Source organism: Mesoplodon densirostris, chromosome 1 (assembly GCF_025265405.1).
Source record: "Mesoplodon densirostris isolate mMesDen1 chromosome 1, mMesDen1 primary haplotype, whole genome shotgun sequence".
In the NCBI taxonomy this organism is placed as follows: Eukaryota; Metazoa; Chordata; class Mammalia; order Artiodactyla; family Ziphiidae; genus Mesoplodon; species Mesoplodon densirostris.
In genome coordinates, this window is record NC_082661.1 from 175,633,142 (window position 1) to 175,642,312 (window position 9,171).

Sequence of the window (9,171 nt, forward strand, 5' to 3'; positions counted from 1 at the left end):
AATAAGCAATTCTACTACATTTTTTTAAGAAAGAAAACACTGACCACATGGCCTTAATAAAATGTTACTATTAATATAGGAGTAATATATTTATTCTGAGGAAATTTTCCCCATGGACAAATGCAAGAAATATTATAGTTAAGGCTCACTACAGTCATCAGAAAGAACAGAAATGTAATCTAGGAGTGTATCTCTTGGCCTCTGTCCTCTCGTATTGGATTTATTTCACACACAAGCTCACTCCATGTAACAAGAAAAAAGAAAGGTCCAAGAACCATGAAATGTTTTCAGGTAAGAGTTCTATCAACTCTTATGAATAGATAAGAATTTACAGCCAATACATAAATCCATTTTATGCCACTGAGTACTACAAACATAACCTTAAAACATCTTTAAAGAGTTTAAGAATTAATTCACTGAATAAAAATTTAGAGACTATGTTGTAATGAAGTAATTAGTTATAAGGCATTAAGAGTTATTAAACTAGTTTCCCTACTTCAAGTAGCACTAGACAAGATAAAACATGCATACACTGTGCACTGCAATAATGCAAAGTATAAAGTACAACCAACCAGTGAAGGAGCTGTCTTCAGGCTCGGTGATTAGGAAAGTTTTACAGGGAAGATAAAGTTTGGCTGGACCTTGAGGAATGAGGTTTTCATAAATATATTCTATAATGAACTTTTCTCTTGCTGGGAGAATGATACCACCTCACCTCCTACACCCTACAAGGTGCTGGTGGAGCTGTTGATTAGAGCGTCCTCCTCAACATCCATGCACTCTCCCACATATATAAACACCATTGGTGTGCACGCAAGCACGCACACGTGCACACAGGAAAATGGCTGAGAGTATATCCAAGGCTGGCCAAAATCCCCACCTCTGATACACTAATTGGTTCAATGGTGGGTATGTAACCCAGGCAGGACTAATCAGAGTATTCTCAAAACTGATACATACATGTGGAAAGTCTCTGCCTTTGGGCTCATGAGATTTTTGGCTTAGGGATGAAAAATGCCATCTTTCTTGTTACATTAAGATGGGCTGTGTGAGAAATGAATTCCATACCAGACGACAATAGAGGCAAGAGATGCACTCCTAGAATGAGTCATATCTGGCTAGACTTCCTGCTCTTTTAGTCAACTGAGTCTCTTAGAGACTTAATGGTTCTACTAGGGATACACCAAAGTCCAGCCTCAGCCTCTAGAAGGCAAAAAGCCAAGTAACCACTTCAATATCTTTTCTGATAACCCCTAATTTTGTGAGTGATCAGTAATCACATAAGCTACCTTCACACCTATAATCCTGTATTTGCAGCTAACATAGCAAAATAACGGGGCTCATTAGTAACTAAATGTGGTTTGCTGACAAAATTGTGAGATCCTGTTAATACAGTAACCAAACTGTGTCTTGAGAAGGTAAGAGTTTCTTACATAATTGCTGTACATATTTTCTTATTCTATTCTACAGAAGATGCTGAAATCAGCATGTATGCAATGAAAGCCAAAATGCAAATGGAAACTCAGATGTTCTTATGTTGAAAGCTAATTATTGTTTCCTAGATGAATACATTTTTAAAGAAATCATATGAGGGCACAAGTACAAACAAGTACAAACAAAAACATAAGAAATAAAACATATAAGTGAGGGCAACAACTTTAAATCTGCTTTGGAAAATATTCAAAAAGTATCATCTTCAAGCAGTATGTGAAATTTCAGTTCATGAGACCACTTCAGTGAAATGAGCCTTCCAAATCCTGAAGTCCAAAAATTGAAGAGAAGTCTTTACCTTAGTCAATTACTATTTGAAAGGAAGAAAAGCCTAATAACTCAGTTACATAACCAGCACCAGTATTATGGTAGAACTAGCCAAACAAGACCTTTGAAATAAGCATCTATTTAGTATGATCAACATGTAGAATGGGGACTGCAGGAAAATTTTAGCAAGTGATCCTGATGAGAAATTGTTGTTCTTGCACAATAGCAAGCTTTTAAAAACTAAATATTTAAATTTTTAGAAAGGCCCTCAATCCTATTATTGAATCCTTGGGGCAAGATATGTTCTGAGGCCAGAATTTTATGGGATTTAGAAATTTGTCAATTTTAGGAAGGTAATGCACTGTATGTACTATACATTTTATAAACTGCCCAGGAAGGTTTCACTCAGCATGCCATTAACAAACACATATTTCTACAGCAAAACATACACATTTGTATCAGACAAATAAATACTACAGGGGGCCTCAAACCTGTTCAAGTTTTGCTGCCAAATTAATTCATCTCAAACTTTTTTTTAAATTTCCAGTTTTCAGAGCTTTTGGGATTTCAGAAATGCAGATGAAAAGATTACAACCTACAATAAAATCATAATACTTGTTTTACAAAGTTTCAGATTTACTCAGTATCCCAGAGGTCCATTCTGTAATGATGATATTTAGCCACTCAGCACTTGGCCAAAATATGTATTTAATGCACATCAAGTTCCTCCAGCTTAAAATCAAGAGTCCTAATATACATGTTCAGTGTAGAAAAGTTGGAAAATACAAAAATAAAAAAAATAAAGAAAATAAAATAACCCACAATCAGAATGTAAATTGGTGCAGCCACTATGGAGAACAGTATGGAGGTTCCTCCAAAAACTAAAAATAGAGTTACCATATGATCCAGCAATTCCACTCCTGGGCATATACCCAGAGAAAACTATAATTTGAAAAGATACATGCACACCCATGTTCATAGCAGCACTATTTACAACAGCCAAGCCATGGAAACAACCTAAATGTCCATCGAGAGATGAATAGATAAAGATGTGAGACACACACACACACACACACACACACACACACACACAAAATGGAGTATTACTCAGCCATAAAAAAGAAGGAAATGATGCCATTTTCAGGTACATGGATGGACCCAGAGATTATCATACTAAGTGAAGTAAGTCAGAAAGAGAAAGACAAATACTGTGTGATATCACTTATATACACCTGGAATACCCTCTCAACCTGAGGACTTTGATCTTTCTTAAATTCTGGAAAATTCTCAGTCATCATCTCTTCTAACAAGGCCTCTCCACCATTCACACTCTTTCTTCTTTTTGGAACTCCCAGTTACATGTTAGTTGGTGCCTCTCAATATATGTATGTGTTCATATATATATATATACATATATATATATATATAAAATATTCTCTTGAGTTTTCTTGATTTCTCTGTGCTACATCTGGGTGAATTACTCAGTACTATCTTCCAACTCACTAATTTTTGCTTTAAATACGTTTGGACCAGAGTTTAACCAACTTTAAAAATTTTTTTTTAATTTTTCACCATTTTTTCTTTTATATAGCCATTTACTTCACATTTACCTATTGTTTATTTATAACATGCTTTTTTATAACAATTACTTCTTTTATCTTTTTTAAAGATATTTAAAATACTTAAAAGTCATTTTGAAATTGCTCTATTAGACTTTAAGTGAGTTTATCTCCTAGTAGTTTTGTTATTTTCTAAGTAATAGTCTTCCTCATCTGTTTGCAGGCTCAGACTTTCCCTTCCTTTTTCCAGTGGTTTTGAGGTAAGCCACCCCTCTTCCAGAGCCCATGACCTACAAGTTCGGTGCTCTTGTACCAGGTGATAGTGGAGAAATTACAGTTCCCAACTCTGAGCCATGTGGCAGCTCAGCCACTTCTGTGTCACCACTTCAGAGCCACAGCTTTTTTTTTTTTTTTTGCGTTACGCAGGCCTCTCACTGTTGTGGCCTCTCCCGTTGCGGAGCACAGGCTCCAGACGCGCAGGCTCAGCGGCCATGGCTCACGGGCCCAGCCGCTCCGCGGCATGTGGGATCTTCCCGGACTGGGGCACAAACCCGTGTCCCCTGCATCGGCAGGCGGACTCCCAACCACTGCGCCACCAGGGAAGCCCCAGAGCCACAGCTTTTTAAAGCAACAGCCAGGAGCAGAGGCTTTCAGCCTTCTTTTCATCCAGCCCCAGCCCAGCTCCAAGTTTCATCCAGGATATCTGACTCCAGTTCCCCTGCACCAAGTTATTTCCACTTGCTCCTGAACCCAGGATCTAAATGCATGTTTGCTTTCCATTTCAGTCCCTGGAGATTGTTATCTTGTTCTTGAGTATACCTATATCTTTTCTTTTTCTTTTTAAATTTGTAATTGCAGTGTTTGGAGCAGGGTAGGGAGCTAAAAGCAGGATAAAGAGTACTGTAATAACAACAGCTAACTTTTACTGAAGACATACTATGTGCCAATTTTATATTTATTTTTTCATGAAATCCTCTCAACAATCTTTTGAGGTAGGTATTTTTATTATACCCATTTCAAAGATGAGAAAACAGAGGCATGGGGCCAGTAAACAATCTTTCCAAGATTACCAGCTAATAAGGACCAAGAGTCAAACCAAAGGTCTTAACCACTGCTCTACTGGCTTCCATCCTGACCAGAACACTCTTCAGAATTTTGATTCTGTCTTATTTTTTTTCCCACTTAACTCTGCACATTTTGCATACAGGCAGGATTTTAATCGATGGAAGGGAAGTAGAGCCATATTCCTGGTAGAAAGTAGCATATTGGCCTCATGTTTATTTAGTGTTATTCAGTCTAGGCCTATACCTAAAACCAGAAACATAGTTTCAATGCCTGTCTTTTTACCAAAAGCCCTTCTCACTTTCCCTGGGCTCCAGGCATTTCATGTTTACCTCTAGATACCCAGGACAATCCATGCAGGCTTTCCTCTGACTCTGCCTTTTCACCACCCTCACTCTGCCCTAGTATATAATGTCTAGGAAAGGACCTTATTAAGGGATTCATACAAAGTACCTCAGGAGACTTCCATTTTTCATTTTCCTTCATAACCAAAGTTTTAATCTTAAAGGATTAAATTTGTAAATATAAGTGAACAACATGCATTATCACCCGAAAAGAGCCAAACTGAATTTTAGGCTTCATTGTTAAAAACATAAGGTCTAGAAAAGTAAAGATTATCAGTCCCACTCTATGCTGCGCTGATAATTTATCCAACAAACATTAACTGAAGAGCTCCTAAGGACCAGGCACTGAGCAATACACTATGGACGCACAATCGATCAACCTTTCTCTTTTCTAGTATGCATACATTTTCCTCATTTAATCCTCGCAACAGGCCACTCCAGGAACAGTATGCTCAGTTTATAAAAATCACCTTCTGGGGAATTTCCTGAAATAGAAAAAAAAAAAGGTGTTTTAAAAGAAGAGGTTAGGGCCTCCCTGGTGGCGCAGTGGTTGAGAGTCCGCCTGCCGATGCAGGGGACACGGATTCATGCCCCGGTCCGGGAAGATCCCACATGCCGCGGAGCGGCTGGGCCCGTGAGCCATGGCCGCTGAGCCTGCGCGTCTGGAGCCTGTGCTCTGCAACGGGAGAGCCCACAATAGTGAGAGGCCCGCGTACCGCAAAAAAAAAAAAAAAAAAAAAAAAAAAAGAAGAGGTTAGACGTTGAGAACGGACTTGAGGACACGGGGAAAGGGGAGGCTGGGACGTACAGAGTAGCACTGACATATATACAATACCAAATGTAAAATGGATGGCTGGTGGGAAGCTGCTGCATAGCACAGGGAGATCAGCTAGGTGCTCTGTGACCACCTAGAGGGGTGAGATAGGGAGGGTGGGAGGGAGGTTCAAGAGGGAGCGGATATGGGGATATGTGTGTACATATAGCTGGTTCACTTTGTTGTACGGCAGAAACTAACACAACATCGTGAAGCAATTTTACTCCAATAAATATGTATTTAAAAAATAAATAAATAAAGACCAAAAAAAAAAAAGAGAAGAGGTTACTAAAACTGTTGCTTGGTCATCTAAAATACTTACAGACTTTTATTCCTAGGTTTAATACACAATTTTAAAACATAGGGTCCTAGTGAGAGGTAAAAGACAGAAGGAAAGACTAAAAGGAGTCCATGGAAGTGAAATGGTTAGGAAGCAATAATTTGAGAAAAGCTCAACATTTGCTGATTGGAGAAGTGCAGTTTGTTTCCTTTTTTGTTTGTTTGTTTTTTTTTTTTTTTTTTTGCTGTACGCGGGACTCTCACTGCTGTGGCCTCTCCCGTTGCGGAGCACAGGCTCCGGACACACAGGCTCCGCGGCCATGGCTCGCGGGCCCAGCCGCTCCGCGGCATGTGGGATCTTCCGGGATCGGGGCACGAACCCTAGTCCCCTGCATCGGCAGGCGGACTCTCAACCACTGCGCCACCAGGGAAGCCCTGTTTCCTTTTTAATAGAGATTAAAATTATATATAATTTATATATATATAAATTATATAAAATTAAAAGTCATGATCCAGAACAATGTGTAATTGCTAAAACATCAGAGAGACTTACAATGTGGGCTCTTCAGATTCAACCCTTTCTAACATCGACTTCAGAGCTTATGAATATTTGCTATGATGAATAAGTAGAGCTACTCCTGAAGAAGATTAGGCAGAACTTGAACCTGTAGGTGCAGAGACTGGTTAAGAAGCCAACACCAAGTCTAAGCAAAATAAAGTCTAAACTTGAGTTGTGGCAGCAGGGATGGAAAAGAAAAGGAATTTATCAGACATAACTGAAGAAGAAAAGACCAACTTTGATAACCATATGCAGAGGGAAAATGAATCAAGTATCTAGGTTCCAAACTTTGGAGTAAGAGAAGTTAGTGGTGCCGTTAACAGATGTAGGGACCATGGAGGAAGGTGCAGATTTAGGACAGCAGATGGATTTAGTTCGATATATATGACTTTGAAGTGTCAGCAAGACACTCAGAAGGAGATATTCAGCAGACAGTTAAAATTAGGGTCTGAGAGCTGAAAGATAAGAGGTAGAAAGACCACACAAGTGAAAGTGTTCAGTACAAAGCCTGGACCCTCCTACACCTTCTGCTTCAGTCAGACCAAACAAATGTAGTTCCCCAACAGAGGCAGCTCTCTGCCATTTCTACCTCCAAACAAACTTTTCTATAAGCCAGACACCCTACTTCACACCTGGTTAGCATCATCTTTCAGTATGTCATCTTTCAGTATGCTCAATTATCATTTTCCCAAACCCTACTCATTTTCCACCAAGAGGATGGTACCTGGGTCTTAGCTCTCTCGCTCTATGTACCTAATTTTTAGCACCATGACTAAAATAGCAGGCATTTGAAAGGCTGACTACAAGAATAGGCTTGGCATGTGCTCAACAAGCCTTGGAAGGAACTCTATCCTCTTAGAGGTGACCACTGAAGAAATTAACTTGGATGATATTTCCAAAGGAGAGAAAAGAAAATTAAGTGGTCCTAAATACAGGTAATCATCATGGAACATTTTCTCTAAGGAGCAGTTCCCGAAAATGCTTCTCAACTTCTTTCAGGCCTAAATACATCATCTGTAACACAAGGATCATTATTCCTACTTCACATGTTGCTGGGAAGATTAAATGAGATAGCATAAATAAAGCACCTAGTATAATGTATGGCACTCAATTAATGTTCCTCAACCCAATGTGAAAATATGACAGAGCTAGCTTATTTCTTTGCAACTTCAGTAACTGCTATACCCTAAAAAGCCTAGAAAAATAATGGATATTTGAGAAAGGGAAGCTAGACTTGTCAGATGCTCTCCATGAAGCAGAGTTTTTTCCAGCCTCAAACTATTGTCACTTTTGTCTGGATAATTCTTTGGTTTAGGGGGCTTCCTGTGCATTGTAGGATGTTTAGCAGCATCCTTGAATTCCACCCACTTGGTGCCATTAGCCCTCTCCGCCAAATATGTCTCCAGACATTGCCAAATGTCCCTTGGGGGGCAATACTTCCCCTGCTTGAGAACTACTACCCTAAAACTAACTGAAATTCTCACAAAGCCCTAAATCCTTTTCTTGACATCTACAAATATATATCATAAATTTATTTGTTCCCTAGGAACTGATTTTACACATTAAATCATGCTTAGACTTTATAAGCCATTCTCTTAAAAGTTAACCAAAACTGTTAGCTAGCCCCTTAACTGTCAAGCAAGTCATCATAGATAATGCATGCAGTCTAACCACTCAGTGCATTACCACACTGAGACTCTTAAAGCCAAACTAATATAATGAAAGTAGGAATAGCCAATCCCAAAAGGTCTTCACACAAAATGAAGAGATTTATCCCAGTACTCAAGTGTCTAATCCTGACTTCATGTCTACAGGTGGTACTAACTACATATTTTATAAAATGAGTTTTAGTTGCCTAAGGACTTTTACAAGTTTTACATAGACACTAATAACATGTAAAATAACATTACACCTGTTTAAGAATTATTATGTATCATATACCCATATATTGCAACAACATAAAAAGTTACGTACACTAACCACAAAACAAAACAAAAATCAGAAGGGAAAGTAGAGAAAAAAAAGCTGAGTGAACAGTTCACTAGGGCTTTTGGACAAACTGTGTGAGGTTAATAAAGCTGACCTTGATCAAGTTACTTAACCTCTCTATACCTGTTTCCTCCTTGCTAAAATGTATATAATTATAGTGTCTACCTTGTAGGGTTGTTGTGGGATTGAATGAGTTAAAAAAGGTAAAATGCTGAAACAAACACATTAACATTAAACATTATTATTTATCGTTATTTTTAAGGCTGCATAGGCGAAGAGAAGCGTGTCTTGGGTGGCTGTAGAAAAGTAGGCACAGTAAAGTCAAACAACAATGAACATGCACCCAGATGCTCTATGTTCAAACTTCAGTTCCTTAACTAATTGTTTCATTTGGGCTTCCATTTTCTCATCTGTAAATTAGGAAAGCACTTTGAAAACAGATTACCATACTAGAAAATCTAAGGGTTGTATGTTTAGTAGGATAGCAGGGGAAAGTTGCAGCTGTCTTCCAATTTGGTAGAGGAAACTTTGTGAAGAAGGTACTTTTTAAGGAAATACTCTAATAATGGGCCAACCAGGGAAAGCACATGCCTTGAACCCAGGTAGGTCTGATTCAAAAGCCTTTGCTTTAGTCTACAGTTTGAAAGCTTAAAATGAAAAAGGAACATCCTGAGTCATTAAAAAAAAAAAAAAGTTTATTTTCTTCATATAAGGTAGGCACACTAACCCTCTGACCCTTTGAAAGTAATAGGAATACATTAAAGGCACTGGCAGGGATTTGGTCACCATCCGTTCAAAACAGCGTTA

At 38.6% G+C, this 9,171-nt stretch overlaps 1 protein-coding gene across 2 annotated transcripts in view; it reads right to left on the reverse strand.

Moving 5' to 3' along the window:
• ADK (adenosine kinase) overlaps positions 1-9,171 on the reverse strand; it is a 514,633-nt gene that overhangs the window by 504,176 nt on the left and 1,286 nt on the right. The window lies entirely within an intron of this gene.